This window comes from Trachurus trachurus, assembly GCF_905171665.1.
Source record: "Trachurus trachurus genome assembly, chromosome: 6".
Classification (NCBI taxonomy): Eukaryota; Metazoa; Chordata; class Actinopteri; order Carangiformes; family Carangidae; genus Trachurus; species Trachurus trachurus.
Window position 1 is genome coordinate 33,921,443 of NC_139897.1, and position 15,700 is coordinate 33,937,142.

A 15,700-nucleotide genomic window follows, 5' to 3' on the forward strand; every position below is an offset into this window, starting at 1 on the left:
GGAGGTCCCACACTCCAGTCCTCCAGTCCAGCAGACAGAGGACAAAATGGGCCGCGATTAACCGCGATTAAAAAATTTAATCGCGTTAATTTTTTTAATTAATCTCATCGCGATTAACGCGTTAACTCTGACAGCCCTAATATTTACATCTTATTTCTATCTTGTATTATCTTTATATGTACATTTTTAACTTTATATTTCACTTATTTTTAGCTGTCTTGTGTTGCTTTCCTTCAGGATTAATAAAGTCTTATCTTATCTTTTACCCTTATTTATGTAGATTTGACTCAGACTCCTACATGCAGATTAATTACAGATTACACATTAAATGCACGTTAAAACTAAATTAAGGTCCAGTCTGATCTAAGGAGTTAGAGCTCAGTATCGTCCAGACAGGCATCCGTTAACACCTCCGCCCGGCCGTCACAGCTTCCTCCTCCACACTGAGCAGCGACGTGTTTGTAACATGTTTGATTTCCTCACGCTGAGTTCAGTCGAGCTGAAACCCGACGGCGGCTCAGACAAAAACCACAAAAACCACAGAGCAGCAGAAACGCTGCAGGTCGATGTCGCCACATCTGGAACCAAACGTATTCAGTTATTCATCCACCTGTCTTTGCTTTATTCTTTCCACTCGCTGCGGTTTCCTGCATAAAACACAGAAAACACAGGTGAAACATGAAGATTCGCTCCAGGAGCTCCAGCAGCAGCAGAACTGATTAAAACAGGAACTGAGGTTCAGATGAGGAGAAAAGCTCTTATTCTGCTGGACACAAGAAAACAACAAGAGAAGGTATTTTATTTAGAAAATCTAGACCAATAGAACATATGCGACCCGTTCTATCAAAGTGAGTCAGATGTCGCAATGTTCTATTTCTAGATAATAATCTATTCTCTAGATAATCAGCTGATAACGTGGAAAACCCATAGAAAAAAAAAAGTTTTTACCCTAATTTCAAAGCAATGACATTCAAAAACAATCTCCCAAAGTTTCACAGTCCAGATAATTGAGAAAAAGCACGTAAATGATGATTAAAGTCGACCTGCAACTTAAACCCTCTGAAAATGAGTCTTGCTTCGGTGCAAAACATGAAATATCTTCTGAGCCGTTCATGATAGAGACGAGCTGTAAACTGCATCTGAATCGCAGGATTCTCCGCTTTCCGCCGGTCATTGAATGGTGCCTCTATGACGAGAAGGGACGGGTACAGAAACAGATGCTAAACCGAGTAGCATCAACGCTAACAGAGCGTAGCGTCGATGCTAAACCGAACGTAGCATCGACACATGTTTTACAAAACATCAACAAAACATGACTTATCTTCTGAACCGTTTATGATAGAAACGAGCTGTAAAAAGCATCTGAATTGTGAGATTCCCTGCTTTCCGAGGGTCATTGAATGGTGCATCTATGACAACAAGGGACCGTATAGGGTGCGTGTAATCACGTGGTACAGGAACAGATGCCAGAGTCACTGGCAAAAACTTTAACTGCAATTTTCTCAGGTTTTAGAACGGAATAAGAGAGTGAAAGATCGTAATTGAAATGGCCACATCTTGAAAACCATCAAATGTATGACTTTGACTGGGATATCATTTTAAAGCTTATTTTCTAATCTTTCCATTGATACCAAAATCTCAACTTTGAAATTTGAGTCACTGTGACTCATTTTGATGGATCAGGTCACATATGTATGAACACAGTCTGATACTGAGATGGTTTTAGATCTTCTCATGGATCAATCCTTCAGAATAAAAGACAGTAGAAGTTTGCGGAGGCAGTGGAAGTAGAGACGGTTTGTGTTGCTTCAGATCTGAGCTGTGATTTCATCGACTCTGTCTGGACGCATAAAAGGATTAAAACACAAACTAACGGCCGATAATTCAAAGCGACGCCTCATTAACATCTCGCTGCAGCTGAAGAGACTTTGATATTACCACCGTTTATTATCAATCAGTTTTGTGTGCAGCAGCTGCTCCGACCTTAAAACCAGCCATAAAACCATAAAACAACCAGAGTCTGTAAAAAGATAGATAGATAAATAAATATATAAAACACAGCAACAATAACAAAATGCAGAGAAGAACAAAGAGCGAAGGTCGACTCCAGCCCGGCTGCTCCTCAGAGCGGCAGAGAAGCTGCTGAGTCAGTTTCAAAGCCCAGAGATGAATCTTTCATCTGGTTACAAAGCAGAACGACCACTTGAACACGGTGAGGGGGAGTTTTTTTATTTTGCAGCCCCGTGCAGAGAGCGACGCTGCCAAACGGCTCGGTTTATAGCGCCATGTTCTCTCCGGACGCTGTTTCCCTCTCTCCACGCTCCAGGGATAGTTCACCCAAAATTCAAATTTCACTCATTATCTACTCACCCTCATGTGGACTAAGAGCTGTGAGAATTTTCAGAGTCCTCCGTTCCTTCCTCCTCCTACGGGGGGTCCGCGCAGCAGTATTTGTCCATATAATGGTTGTCAATGGATACTAACTTTCTTCGTCCAAAAAGACACACCAAAAAACAACCAAATACCTCCATGCTGCTCGTCTGTAATGTCCCTCTTGTATTGAAGCCCCGACATGAGAAATTGTTACGAAAAAAATGAAATAAGTCTATATTTTAAGCTTGTTTGTAGCGGAAGCTCCCAGTGTCTCAGTTCACTGCTCTTCCTGTGTCAGTGCAAATCTTGCGTGATTTGCACTGACCGACGGAACAATTTCTCATGTCGGGGCTTCAATACAAGAGAGACATTACAGACGAGCAGTATGGAGGTATTTGGATGTTTTTTTGGTGTGTCTTTTTGGACGAAGAAAGTTGGTATCCATTGACAACCATTATATGGACAAATACTGCTGCGCTGACCCCCCCGTAACTCAGAGAAGGAACGGAGGACTCTGAAACTTCTCACAGCTCTTAGTCGACATGTTTTTCCAGAGTTTAACCCATTTTCAGGGTTATAGGGCTATGAATTTAACCCAATTCCTGGGTTGTGCAAGTAATTGGGTTATTTTTCAGTGAGTAACCCATTTGCTGGGTTGGGTTGGGTAATTCTGTGACTTAATCTGTGACTTAATTTGAAAAATGCTGTCCGCGCACTACAACATTGGGTTATTTTTAACCCAACTATTGGGTCGAGCAAGTGCTTTATACACGACCCAAACAATAACCCAATGTTGTAGTTAGCATAACCCAAGTTGGGTCAAAAAGATTAACCCAACCCGTTGGGTTATAATAACCCAAAAAAGGGGTTCGTCCTTAAAAAGTTCAAACAAAGGAGCGCTTCGTGGACTCGTTGTTTAAAAAGAGGTGCTCTTTGGAAAGGGATCAATGATGTGGCAAAACAAAAGAAAAATTCCAAGGCACTCTCTTAACTATAAAATGCCTTTATTAAATTATGGCATGGTCAAAATGACAATTAAAAACGCGTCAGAGTTGGAATTTCTCTTTTGTTTTCCCAAGGGGTTCGTCCTTATTTGAACCAGCAGTTGGGTTAAAATTGGGTTAATTTTTAACCCAACTGTTTTTAGTGTGTGAAGTCCTGCAGCTCCGAGCAGCAGATGAACTTGTGAAGTCGTTATGTCATCGATCCCCGGTGCATTTAACCAGCAGGAAGGATTCAGTCCTTGTCATTGATCATCAGCCTGTAGTTACGTAAGGGGACAACGAGGCGTCCTCCGCTGTGGACCGGTCGATACCTTATCAGGTCGGAGCAGGAGGACGAGGCCGGAGAGACTCGGCCTTCGTCCACATCGTCCAGCTCAGGCTCTGTTTGTTTGTTTGTGTGTTTGTCCGTCACTGTAACAAACACTCAGTAAACTCTCTAACGAGCTGTTTCCTCCTCACTGACACGTGATGCACAGCTCTAACTGTTTGCAATACAAGTCAGAGTGCAAACACCAACAGACACCAGCAGAGTCAGAGTGAAGCTGCTGTGTGGAGAGAAATCAACACATTCACATCATTATGGTAAAAAATAAATAAATAAGCACCACATTTGTTTCTTTTTCTTCTGTGCTTTTATTTTGAAGGGTTGATCCATGATAAGATCTAAAAACCAACATAGAGCAGATTTTCAGAATAAAACACTCAGAGAAACCAAATCCTGCAAAGTTGTTGGATGGATGGTGGGTCCAGGTGGTGAGGGGGCGGGGCTTAGTTGTGACATCACAAAGTCACAAGAAGTCCTGACAGCTGGTTTTAAAGGGATAGTTTCAACATTTTGTCAAATTGGCCCATTGCCATAATCCCTATAGTCATAGCAGTAGGTTCGTTACCTTTAATTGTCGGTGCAAGCTGTTTTTAGAACGGCGGAGCAGAGCCGTGAGCTGCTCAGAGCTACGCTACGGAGGCTCATGGGATTTCTTGGTTTCCCTCATCAAACTCATCAAATACACAATCCAACAACTCCACAACGCTCTGGTGAACAAGTTGTGACCTGCACATTCACCACGCTATGAGATAATAACAGAAAAGTTTCATGAGGGAAACCATGAACTATCCCTTTAAAGCTCAGTGGCCAGTTGCACAAAACACCTTAACTCCTCTCTTTAAGATTTAGTCTTTCACTTCAGGAATCACTTAAAGTCAGTTAAAATCCTGTGTTAAAAACCTCAACGTAAGAAAAACACTGAAGGAACCGTGACATTTCTTCAAATCAATGGTCTCCATGGGAACCAACTGAAACAAAACCAAATGACATTAAAACACTGATGCCTCAGTATTAACGATCTGATACCATCACATAACGACCTAACACTCACATGAGACAAGAGAGACTTTGAGCTCGTCAGCCTGAAGTATCAATAAACCCGTGGCCCAGATCAATCAATCAATACCCGAGTCGACTGTCACGGCACTCAGCGATCAAAACGCCCCAATTAGCCATTTATATCCTCTGAAAGCGCTCATGTGTTGGGTAGGTAGAGAAGAGAAGGGCTAAGAATAGACGACAGTGAACGCAGCTTCGTGTCAGTCAAACTCCATCGTACAGCAGCTGAAACTGGGTTATTTGGGGGTTTTTTTCAAAATATTTTTATTGTCAATTTTCAAAGTAACGAACAATATACATACACACATAATAATAATAATAATAATAATAATAATAATAATAATAATAATAATAATAATAATAATAATAATAATAATAAAAATAAATACAAAAATAAAAAAACTTGACACAAACCATGACATGTCGAAATAAAGTACACACAGAAAGACTTAATGTAGTGTCAGAGTAGAATATCCACTTGAGTGCATCAAATATATCAGTACTCTTCAAATACACATGATAATAATAATAATAATAATAATAATAATAATAATAATAATAATAATAATAATAATAAAAATGAATTAAAAAAATAGATAAATAAATAAACAAGATAAAAATAAAAATAAATAAAGACTTGACACAAACCATAACATATAAAAACAGATTACACACAAAGAGGCTTAATGAAACATCAGAGTTGAATGTCCACTTGAGTGCATCAAATATGTCAGAATAGTTCTTGTTCTTTAGGGGGGATAGGTCTCCATACACCATAGAAGTTGCCAGATATCTCGTATCTCAGTTTTTCAATGTGGAGAATTCCTACCAGCTCCCTCAGCCAGGCTTCGAATAAAGGTGGTGAGTCAGATTTCCACATTTTCAAAATGCATCTCTTGTTTGTACGAGCTGAAACCGCAGGAAGTGGCGCCTCCGAGACTCGATCGTCCCGCGGCCTCGGTGAGAAGACGAGCGTCTCTCATGTTTGTATCAGACCGGAGGGGAAGAAAGATTCATCCTTTATTAATAGAGATCAGTGTTGGAGCCTGGAGCCTGAAGCTGCTGCTCCACAAACAGACAAACCTGGACGCCGGTTCACCTGGGAGACCCGGACCGCTACATCCTGACGCCTCGGGCCGCTCCGAGATACAGAGTCGGAGTGAAGCTCCAGTTTACACAGCGAAGTGGAGCTCAGAGATTTTACAGCTCAGACTGGACTGGACTGGACTGAGCTCCAGGTAGAAAACAGAAAAAAACATCATTAGACGGATGAAACAGCAGTTTGTCCCGAAGGAAATAGAAGAAACGCGTCAATACTTTGACACTTTGACGTCCAATGTCTCTTTAAGGTTCTTCATCTTCTGTTCAGGATTATTTTTCCCCCACTGTTCTTCATCTTTTTATTCTACTCAACCCGGCTCAGTGTTTATCAGTCTGAGCTTCACATGTCGGCCTCGGGTGACGCCTGATATGATGCACCTACCTCCCTTTGTTGTGCTAATTTTAGCACTTAGCATTCAGACAGGTTGACGTGTGAAGATCCCATGTTTCCTTCTTTCCTTCTGTCTTTTATTTTGAAGGGCTGATCCATGAGAAGAAATAATAATTTAAACTAGAAAAAGCATTTCCAAGAATGGAAATGGTGTGACTGCTGATAGCAACTGAACGCTGTTGCAGAATAAGCAAATAGTGCAAGCAGTGATCACCATACAAATTTTTTACCAAGGTCGGAATCAAACCCACAACCTCATGGTCATTAGACTTCCACTCTGCCTCTAGGCCACGGTGCACACACAGTTAACACCAAGAAAGCTTGAGAGTCAAGCTTGAATGACTTAGAATGAAAATTTCTGTGAATTTCAGGCTGAGAGCAGCAGTTTCAACATGAAGCAAGTTATCAGAAGTCAACAGAGGACAACTGGGAAAATAATTCACTAAAATTGTTGTTGAGGCAAGATTTGAACCAGCAACCTTCAGGTCTCCAGACCAGCAAGCTAACTACTAGGCTACAGACAGAGACAGTATGTGAGGGGTAAAGAAAACCTTTGATAAGAGGATCACTGGCTTCTGCTTAAAAAAAAAATGAAGGAATCGTGGCAGAAAAAGTTAAATATTTTAAAAAGTATAAATAGTTAAAAAGAGAAAAGTAATGCCGATAAAGTTAAAAAAAAAAGCTGCACGTTTTGATATATGAATTGTTGAAATAGCACAACACCTAACACACTAACCATATGGCCACAGAGAACCTGAGTTACAATGAGCTTTATACTATGAGGAATCAAAGACTGTCCAATGACAGCTGAATAATTGGAATCAAAAGTCAAGCAATGATGTGAAATGACTGAGGTAGGAATCGAACCCATGACCATATGATCACTAAACCTTTACTCTGCCACTCAGCTACAGAGAGCACACTGCTGTCAAGACTGTTGTCATTCATTGTAATGTGATGATGTGCTGCAAACTGGTATGAGTAATCAAGGAGATAACAAACACCTTTAACCAATTGAAGGCGGTGGAGGAGAGCAGAATTCAACATAACATAACAAGAGTTCTTCCCTTGGATTCGAACCAGTGACCTTGGGGTTGGGAAGCAGCCACCCTACCCCCTACACTACAGTGGAGTTGTGGTGAAGAGAGGTTGAGACTTTGATGAATGTGAGATTTTTCAATGATTCTTAAAATAAAGAGAAATGAGTATAAATTAGCCACACCAAGCAAGAAGAGGACTTTTTTGTGACCTGTGACTATTTTTTGGTGAATTAAAATGAATTAAAAAGCACTTAACAGCAAGTTACAAAGTTGAGCTCCTTCTCCTGCTGATGTGAAAAAAATACATTGAGCTGAATGAGAGCAGAGAGCTCCCTGGCTGCATTTAAAAAATATTTAAAATTATTATCTAAGTCTCTTTGCATTTTTGACCAGAATTTTAGCCAGAAGACAAGTGTGGCTACAAAACTGGAGAAAATAATTTGTCTAGAGTTTAATTTGTGGCCGTGCTGACAGTTTAGCCAGAAAAACTCTAGAATGTTTTTTTGCCTCTATCCACTCTGACACCACTCTGGCTCTGCTCGTTAGACGCAATACACACCCATTATAAAGCTGAAAAAAATCAGAAAAAGTTAAATATTTTAAAAAGTATAAAGAGTTAAAAAGAGAAAAGTAATGCCAATAAAGTCCAGAAAAAGCTGCACGTTTTGATATATGAATTGTTGAAATAGCACAAAGTATGAAGGACTAGAAGAAGACCGTAAAAAGGCAGAAGAAAATGGCCAAACAGAAGAACAATAGTGTGACTGCTTCAGCAGTCACACTAATAAAAAACATCTCAGTGTCGTATGGAGCTTTAACACAAACATCTACCTTTATACTGTATGGAGCTTTAACACAAACATCTACCTTTATACTGTATGGAGCTTTAACACAAACATCTACCTTTATACTGTATGGAGCTTTAACACAAACATCTACCTTTATACTGTATGGAGCTTTAACACAAACATCTACCTTTATACTGTATGGAGCTTTAACACAAACATCTACCTTTATACTGTATGGAGCTTTAAGGTCGTCTCTCCTCTGTCACCTGTACCTGTACTGACTCGGTTTGTGAAAACTTTGCTGTGGAGTGAAGGAGCTGCTGCTCTGAGTCACATCAGTGTTTTGTTTTCTTTAAAAAACCCTCAACATCCAGATGTGTGTGTGAGCTCTTATTGTGAAAGGAGCAGCAGCTTCCTGAACTTCCAGGAGTTTAATTTCTCAGTATTTTCTGAGATGTAAGCGACGAGGCCGAGGGCGAAGCTTTTAAGTGGAGTTATTTGTCCTGATAACGTCTCCTATTGTTGGTCAGGAGCTGCTGACATTTAGCCAGCTGCTAATGAGCTGAGCTAACGACGCTAACGGCGCCAACGCTCACAACAGCCCAGGCTTAATTTCATCTCTAATCTCCCTCCCTCACCTCGGCCCGCGGCTCTAATCAGCGCTGGTCTTTAACTGAAGCTGCTTCGCTGGCTGATTAAGAAAAGGTAAATTATTCATTACAGCACGAGCGTGGGAATTTACATCCGCCGCCGAGATGTCAGACACTCAACTGTCCAGAAAATAACTTTATTAATTTTAATATATATATATATATTTATTAAATTAAATTAACAGTCACTGCTTGGGGGGTTTTGCAGCTTTTCTGCTGTTGCTTTTATTTTACTAGTTTTATTCCTGTTTTTCTCCTCATGTAAAGCAGTTTGAACTGTTTTATAATGTGTTATACAAAGTTTATTATAAGACCAATGAACAAGTGCACGTGGAGATCTGTTAGCTTTGCCTGGCTTCTTTTGAAAAGAGACGAAAACAACTCACCCACTCTGCTCCAGTTTACGCTATGCAGCAACTTTCCGTGTCCAGCATAGAGTCCAGGCACTGACAACACACGTCCGAGTCCGAGACTGGCAGCACAAACATCTGGTTTCAGCGGCCACCGACCACCAGACTGACCACTTGATTCCCCCAGGTCCAGCACATATCCTCCACCAGCTCTCTCCCTCTGTCACTTTTAGCCTCCATTTCCAGGACGTAGACTCCACCGCAGCGCTCCCTTTCACTTTTCTCCTCCATTTCCTTCAGTAAACTCGGTCTCAAACTGATAGTGGCGCCCATCGAAATGAAACCCTGAACCCTGTTTGTACTGTTGATGACGCTTGGTGCAGTTCTGAGCATTATTTGTGGCTATAAGTTTTGATCGGTGGCTAGTGTATCCGTATACTGCGCTGTTTGTTATGGTGCGGTCATTGCTAAAGTTGCTACAACTAGAGAAGCTAGCGGTTAGCAGACTTCATCTCTCGAGGGGGCGCCTAACTCTGTGTTACGGTGCGTTGGACCATGGCTTAAACTTACGCCGGAATATCCCTTTAATGCTGTGTGTGTTCAGAGTATGACAATGTTAAAAACTGATAGAAACTGTCCTCATGTCTGCGTTTCTCAGGTTTTTATAATCGATTAAGCTTTGAAATGGAAGCGTGAAGCCAGAGTAACGGTGAGGACGTCTGGATTCTGCAGATTGATCAGACTCGGTCCTCTGAGACGATGAGAGATGATTGAAATTTGTCTCTTAAACATCTGAGAGCCGTTGAACAAAAGCGTAACCTCCCCCTCGTCTCCTCTGAACGTCCTGACTCGGTGTTTCCTGATGTGAAAAAGCAGCAGCAGCAGCAGCTTCGTCCTCGGAGCAAACCAGAACAAAGAAATAAGTGGGAGCGAGTCATTAATCAGCCGGAACACCTCCTGCGTCTCCACTAGAAACAACCTTGTCTTGTAAGTGAGCGCTATCTGCTCCGCTGTATCAGCAGAGGTTAAGTGTGCGTTCGCCAGCTGCGACTCTCCATCACCAACCAATAATAAAAGCTCCCAAAAAAAACCCCCCCAGCGCTCCCAAGATCAGCCAAAGTCAGCCATGTTGTTTTAGCCTAATGGGCCGGTGAGCGGGAGAGTAATTACTGGAGGCTCAGGAGGTTCTGCATGAGGAACGGTAGATAAATGTGAGGATGTTCCCGGTTCTGCAGCAGCGGCGGCGGCGGTGGAAGTTTCAACACCAAACGCCTGTAATGAGGTAATAATTCATAAGAAAAACAGTTTTGCTTTCTCGCCGAGTTCATCTGCGGCTGAAGTGGCGGTAGCAGGGAAATGGGACGTTTTAGAAAAGCGGAAGCGTCGTAATGAGGAGGTATTAGTTCCCTTCAGCCGCCGTCGTTCAGCTCAGCTGCTTCCATGGATTATTAGTAGGAAACGAAGCAGGAGGGGGAGGGGCAGTAAAGTCTGGTGATGTAATCAAACGTTTACTGATTCGATCCGTGCAGCGACCCTGTTCTTCTTAACTCATTGAGTGCCAGCCCTTTTATAAAATGGTCAGTGCCTGGTGCCAGCGTTTTGGGGCATTTTGAGTAATATTTCAAGACCCATAGAATATTTTGTACTATGACTCTGAAAACACCAAATAGCTCAAAGGAAAGAGGAGACTCTCTATTTAACTAGGGAAAAAACATTTGTTTGTACCTTGTTCCATTCTTGATTTATCTTAAGTTGAATAGAGCCTGGTTGCACCAAAAAGACCACTTCTTTTTCTAGAAAGCTGAGAAAAATGCATTTTGAAAGAGAGTCTCTCAAGATAAACATTGATTCATCCGTTTTAATTTTGGCTTCAAAAACATGTAAGACATCTGAAAATTTCATTCCACAAGTTTTTTCATTGACCCTATAAAACTAAAATACAACAAGTACGAGCAGTTGCTGCCTCACCCTCTCCTATCCCTATGGCACTCAAGCGTTGGATTTTGATTGATGTACGTAAACGTCAATGGCACTCAATGAGTTAATGTGCTTTTATTGTACTTCCACATCTGAGTTTCCTGCTGCACACGAGCTTCTGATGGAAAACGTGATGATGCAAACACATAATCAGCCACAAGGCTCCAGACTAACTGTTTTTCTGGGAGCACAGTGGTCCCCTAATTAAAATGTAGGGGCGCAAATGTTGTTTCCTTTTTATTCATGATCCTCATACACATTAGCTTGCCACCTGTAATGACAGATTCCAGAGTCTTTGAGTCGCCCTTTGCAAGTTTAGCCAGTAAAAAAAAAGAAAAAGAAAAACAACACAGCAAATGTACTGGTTGCACATGTGCAAGTAGATGAGAAATTTACTTGCACTGTCTCAAATTTTAGGGGCAAAATGCCCGTAGGAGCAGTCTGAAGCCCATAGCCACACTTATTCCGCATAAATTGATGTTTTTCATGCAAAATGTGCAAAAAATGCAGGACTTCATAATCCCAGCACTGCAAAAAAATTAACACATGTACTGTATATCTTTGGAGAAGATTTAAAAAATGTTGCATGTTTACTTCACACAGTAGCAGCTTTTTTCCCCCTGTTGCCTTGGGAATGTTATGAAGTGGTGTAATTACGCAAAGTGTAAAGTTATCGCCTCAATGCGAGAAGATAAACAAAACCCTGTGAGAGAGAATAAAAAATAGCCAATGATGAATAAAAATAAAGTATGCTTATACTTTACAACAAATGTCGAGATATTGAATAGATGAATTGACTGGGACAAAGGGATGTAATGTTAGTGACAGCATCCTTTTCTAGTTTCCGCAGTTTTTGCAAATCCATGGCATAAAATTGCATAAATACCCATCGCATATTCCATCACATTTTTTTTAAGGAAAACCTGCTGCATTATCAAAGTCACAATCACAAAAAAACTCTACGTTTTTCTGGAAGGACTGTTTGCTTTATCCTTCAAACTGAGCTCATTAATTCACGACCTTAAAGGCAACAACCGATCGTGGACAGTAACAGTCGTGCATGTGCGAACTCCGCCTGCAGTGGTTCCAACACTCGACGTGGAGAAGTGTCAGTTTGCGTTAGGAAGCTCTGATTGCATCCGTTCACTGGAGCAACGAGCTGCATGTGGAGTTTAGACGCCACCAATCCGACCTCCTCCTCACTCTGTGTTGACGTGCAGCCGACGTTAATGAGACGCTTTATTTCTCACAGTCAAATTGTTCACGTGTGGAGGAACTCATGTTTTATTACATGTAATAAGACCTGCAGTCACAATATTAAACCGTGTGTTGATGAAAATCATCCCCTCAGGATGAGCTGAGTTACAACTACATATCTGTGAAACTGTTTCATCGGCCTCAGTTGAACTTTATGTGAGTAAGAAATCGTCATAATGAGTCTGCAACTGCACCAACTACAACCTCAAACACCAACGATCAATAACTCAGAGTCTGGCTTTTAGCTTTAGTCCAACTTATTAAAATTTCTGCTGTGTCTTCAAAGGGAAACAATGCAAGATTTTTACCTTTATTAAATTTAAATTGTTAATTTGTTAAACAGCTTTGGAGTGATAGTGCTGGTTAAATCAATGACTTGTAACTAGTTCGAGGGAGAATGGAGCGTCTCTTGGCTGAAAACCAACCTTGTAAGATCAGAGCCTCCGACCCGGTGTCCCAGCTCTCGTCTCCATGGCGACACCGCCACACAAACGTAACGCGCTAACCCCGTAACCCGTAATCTCTTGTTGATGACAGATAAGACTACACAGATATACACATGGTAACATGGTAGATGATAAATAACCTTATCCACCGCTCCATGGATTGATTTCTCACCGGCTTCTTCGTTGGAAACAGATGCACATGGAGGAGAGGAGGGTTAGAGACACAGAGGAGGAGACACCACACTGGAGAGTTCACACAACAAATAAAAAGTCTACTGTACATTTTTCCCTTAAATCTATTCATTCATTCTGCCCAGATGATGGACCCAAATATACCAAAGATTTAATACTCAATTTCTCCTTAACAAAGGTTTTGCATATTAATTCTCCCCTGTTGCTTCATCCTAAATCAATATTTGGACCTCCTATTGGACCTCCTTTAGCATTGTCCCCATACAGTCAAAATTTCAAACTCTCTACACAAGAGGATGTTCATGACCACCAGAGGATGATTCCTCAAGTTTTTGGTGACTTCTGTTCAAATATTTACAGTCACAGACTTTGTATCTATGCTCTCCAGAGGACGATCCCTCCCCCTTTAAACATTTTGACCTTTCAGATTAGCATCTCTCCACAGTCATATCACACATTGCCACACATGAGGATATTCTTGACCACCAGAGGATGATCCCTCAAGTTTTTGGTGACTTCTGTTGAAAACATTCACTGCCACATACTTTTTTCCCCCTCTATTTTTGCACATTCATGCTCTCCAGAGGATGGTCCCTACCATTTACAACACAAAGTGACCTTTTACATTTGCACTTTACCACAGTTTTATCACTGATTTCCACACAAGACCACCAGAGGACGATCCCTCATGTTTTTAGTGATTCCTGTTCAAAAATATTTACCTTCACATTACTTATTAAAAAGCCTACTGTGCAGTTTTCCATGAATATACACATGCATGCTCTCCAGAGGATGACTCCTACAACATAACACATTTGCATATTCATGGTCCCCTGATGGTTTGTCATAAATTATTCTTTGGATCTCTTGACCTCGTTTAGCATTGTCACCATCCAATCAAAAAATTCCACACAAGAGGATGTTCTTGGCCACCAGAGGATGATCCCTCAAGTTTTTGGTGACTTCTATTCAAAATATTGACTTTACTATTTACTCCTTAAGATCGGCACATTTACATTCTCCAGAGGATGAAATACAACATAGCCTACATGACGTGTTTGCATATTCGTGGTCCCCTAATGGTTCATCATAAATCATTCTTTGGACCTCTTGACCTTGTTTTGCATTATCACCATCCAATCAAAAATTCCAAACTCTCCACACAAGAGGATGTTCATGGCCACCAGAGGATGATCCCTGCAGTTTTTGGTACCTTCTTTTTCTTTTAGATTTGCACATTGATGCTCCACAGAGAAGGACCTCTCCCATTTATACTGTATATAAAAACATTTTACATATTCATGATCCCCTGATGGCTCGTCATAAATCTTTCCTACTCCTCTAACATTCAACTGCTCTCATTAGGATGTAATATACAGATTTCATTCATGCTCCTCCGGTGATTCACCTCTTTGAGTTGCCACATCGTCCTTGTGTTTGTGTTGATTTAATTTACCCGTTTTACCACCGTCCTGTGGCCACAGGGAAGTCATCAACTCTCAGTTCTGTTGTTGTGGTTGTTGGTTTTATTGGTTTGTGTGTGGAGTCCTGATGAGGCAGATTTGAGTCCTGGTCTCGGTCTCACTGGGGGAATCTGGATTTAATTTAACCTGCCAGTCGCTGTGTGGAAAACTATTCCTGTTGGAGATTCCCCTCGGATCTGCCACAGCATATTGTGTGTCTGCCCTCAGTACGGAGCAATTACTTGTCGGAGGAGCTGTGGATTTTTTTTTTCTTGCGTATTGGTTTTTATTTAGTTTTTTTGTTTTACTTTGAAAAAAAAAAAAGACCAAGATGCTTCTTATTTGTTTAGTTTTTTTTTAGCTTTAACTGATGTATCTCTCAGCGGAGGTGAACCTGAGCTGAACCCTACAGCTCAGGTGAGGACGCAGACGGAAATGAAAACGACCTGTCATCTCCTACTCTGCTCTATTAAATACCCACAATGCTTTTCACTGAGCGGCAGACTCCTGGTTATCGTGTAGAGAGAGAAAAAAAAGAAAGAGTCGAGCGCATCAATAACATCAGCGTCGGCCGCTGTCGTCCTTTGTCCTGTTTGGGGCTGAAACTACTTTGTCCTGGTTTTTCTGGTCCATTTGTCTTCTCACCGCCCCCCCTCTCCACCCTCTCCACCCTCCCACCAGCAGCTCGATGTGAGGCGCTTTAACAAATGAGCCCAATAGTTGCTGAGCTGTCCCTGTGAGACGGCAGTGACGGCGGCTGCAGCGGTAGCGGTAGCGGTGTCTCTGCAGGGTCACCCGGGGAAGCGGATGGTTTGGGCGCCCCACGTTCTTGCTGACCTGTTCACTCCCTTCCTCTAATGGGTCATATTTTAGCAGCGGTGGCGGTGACAAATGGGCGTGCTCTAAAAGCCCTGTCCAAGGTGCTGAAACTCGGTTGATCTATGACTGAGTCCCGCTGATAAATGCCTCCCATCAGTTTGCGCATGACGCCGATTCATCACCTCGCCGAGGTTTGTGTTGGGAATCCATATTGGATTTTTAATGAAAGAGAATATAATGCAATTCAAAGTCAATGGGTTTGCCAATGTCCTCACACTTTACACACACACACAAACCCACATACACACGTCTATTAAGGTGCACACACAGACACACACACACTGACAAAAACAAACTATCTCACACACCGGCAGTGCTGTTTGAGATTGCATTGCACTAACAGTGTTAGAGCGTGTGGCTTGAAGGGCGGCCGCTGTAATTGTGTTTGTCCAGAGCAGATCTCAC

The 15,700-nt window shown here is 41.6% G+C and overlaps 1 protein-coding gene across 3 annotated transcripts in view; it reads left to right on the forward strand.

Annotated features, from left to right (window-relative positions):
- immp2l (inner mitochondrial membrane peptidase subunit 2) overlaps window positions 1-15,700 on the forward strand; it is a 167,980-nt gene that overhangs the window by 96,293 nt on the left and 55,987 nt on the right. The gene's annotated exons all lie outside the window — the stretch shown is intronic.